We start from the raw sequence: 2,191 nt of genomic DNA, 5'->3' as shown, positions 1-2,191 counted from the left end.
TAAAGGACTGTTTCATTCTTTTCGATGTATTGCTTCAACAAGTTTTCCAGGGATGATGAGGATGGTGTTTGAGAGCTGCTAGTTTACTATTGCTGTTATCCATTAGTTCTATGGAAAAACCCTGGCGGTCCCTCTCTTTGAGCCACAGACTGTCTGCCTTACTGTTGGTTTTTCTTCCAAGAAAAATTAGGGTGATTTCACCACCCCGAGTTGTAAGTGTTTGAAAACGGATTGTTGTTGACAAAGTAGACTGATTGAGGATTGTGTGGACATTCCTCAAAAGAATGCGATTTCTTCACATACAACACAACTAGTGCTTGTTTGCTCCATCACATTGACTTGCCCATTTCGAGTTCCTGAATTGTTTATTGCGATGCCTTGCAACAAAGTTATCATCGCATTCATCTGAGTTTGTAATGATGCGATGGCACAATTACTCGCATTACCTTTTCTGGGCTTTGTTCTTTGATCGCTATCTTGCCAATCTTCGTGGTTTTTTGAGATGCGATCAAGAATGTTCTTTGCTTCATCATATGTTTTGTCCAGTAGACCTCCTGCTGCTGTCGCATTGGCAACTGTCTGCGATGTAGAATTGAGTCCATGATAGAAAATCTCCATTTGGAGGCAATCCAAAAATCCATTGTGTGGGCAGTCATGTACTAGTCTCTTGAATCTCGCCCATACATCACTGAGTGATTCATCTTCTTCTTGTTCAAAATTGGTGATCAATTTTCTCCTTCTGCCATTCTCTGTGGGAGGGAAATACTTCTTCGTAAACTTCTTCATAACTTGCTCCTATGAAGTTATCTCTCCTGGTTCGAGAGAGTAAGCCCATTTTCTTGCTTTATCGATAGTGAAAATGGAAATAACGTGAGTCGAACCTCTTCTGCAAAAATATTAGGGAACACAAAAGTGTTGCAGATTTCAATGAAGCTTCGTAAATGGACGTACATATCTTTACCACGCTGTCCTCCGAACTGTCCTACTGTTTGTGTCATTTGTAACATTACTAGCTTCATCTCGAACCTTGATTCATCCAATGCTGGTATCACGATTCCTGGGGAGAAATCATACAAGTTTGGTGACGCATAGTCTCGGATGGGTCTATTGCGATCATTTGCCAGTAGGATAGGATTTGCCATCATGTTGTTTTCATTTGCTACTCGTTCTTTAGGTTGTTCAGCCATTCTGTGAACTCTTCCTTGTCGTTTACGCCTATTTCTCTATCTTTTGCGAAAAGTTCTTTCGATCTCTAGGTCGTATTTAAGCTTAGGAGTATGTCCTTCGCTCATGCGACGCTTGCCTCTTCCTTCACAGATGGAATGGCAATACAACAAAGGTTGAAAGCTGCAAAGATAAAAAAGGTTTGATGTTAGCGCAATCTATACCGTAATCCCCAACAACGACGCCAAAAACTTGATGCATTTGTTTATCATGCGATGATGTGTGGATGCGATGATCATACAAGTTTTCCTAACAAAGCCTAAGTATAAACCTTCTTAGGGTCCTTGTAAGTCCAGGGTCGAACGCAGGGATTACTAAATAGATATGCGACAGACTCTCTGATTCTATTGTGATGGTGATGAAGAAGTAGATGGTGATTTTATTCAGATTTTTTAATGCGATGGAATTAAACGTGGGGCGATGAAAGAGTGGTGTTGCAACAAGTATGTGATGAAGGGGTTGAGAAGAGATTTAGCTAACATTTCTTAAGATTTTGTACAAGTCATGCGATCATGCTATACATAAATATTAAGCACTACATTTCTCAATGCATAATGCCACATTTCCTATTTCTAGGATGCATGCGATGTGTATGTAATGTAGCAGATAGAACTTATTTCTGAGTCTCTACTCTTGCTTATGCGATCTAATCCGACTCTTTCAAGCCTAGATTCTGTCTTTAGACTACTCTCTCAAGTACTCCAAATGATGAATGACGCATACATAAGACAAGATGATCGCATGAAGTGCATAGTTTAAGTCATGCTAGCTAAGTACTTCTCAACCCATTCTCAATTTTAGTTACTCATGCATGGTGTGGAGAGACTGAACATGAATTTAAATGAAGTTTCCATTTTTGCAAATAAAGTGTTGAGTACAGAACAATAAATGAAGTGAGAAATATCAAGCCAGGTAAGTAATGTCTTGCTTCCCGTGGCTTTTTTTACACTGCTCTTATCACTTCAAC

At 39.6% G+C, this 2,191-nt stretch overlaps 1 non-coding gene across 1 annotated transcript; it reads left to right on the top strand.

Moving 5' to 3' along the window:
• The first annotated feature begins 634 nt into the window (after positions 1-634).
• On the top strand, positions 635-741 carry LOC120068720 (small nucleolar RNA R71). The gene has a single exon (XR_005479345.1). It is a non-coding gene; the product is annotated as a small nucleolar RNA R71 (small nucleolar RNA).
• The last annotated feature ends 1,450 nt before the right edge of the window (positions 742-2,191 follow it).

Source organism: Benincasa hispida, chromosome 12, assembly GCF_027475165.1.
Source record: "Benincasa hispida cultivar pf3 chromosome 12, pf3_genome.v1.1, whole genome shotgun sequence".
Lineage (NCBI taxonomy): Eukaryota > Viridiplantae > Streptophyta > Magnoliopsida > Cucurbitales > Cucurbitaceae > Benincasa > Benincasa hispida.
The sequence above is the reverse complement of the archived record's forward strand: the minus strand, read 5'-3'. Positions and strand labels throughout refer to the sequence as shown.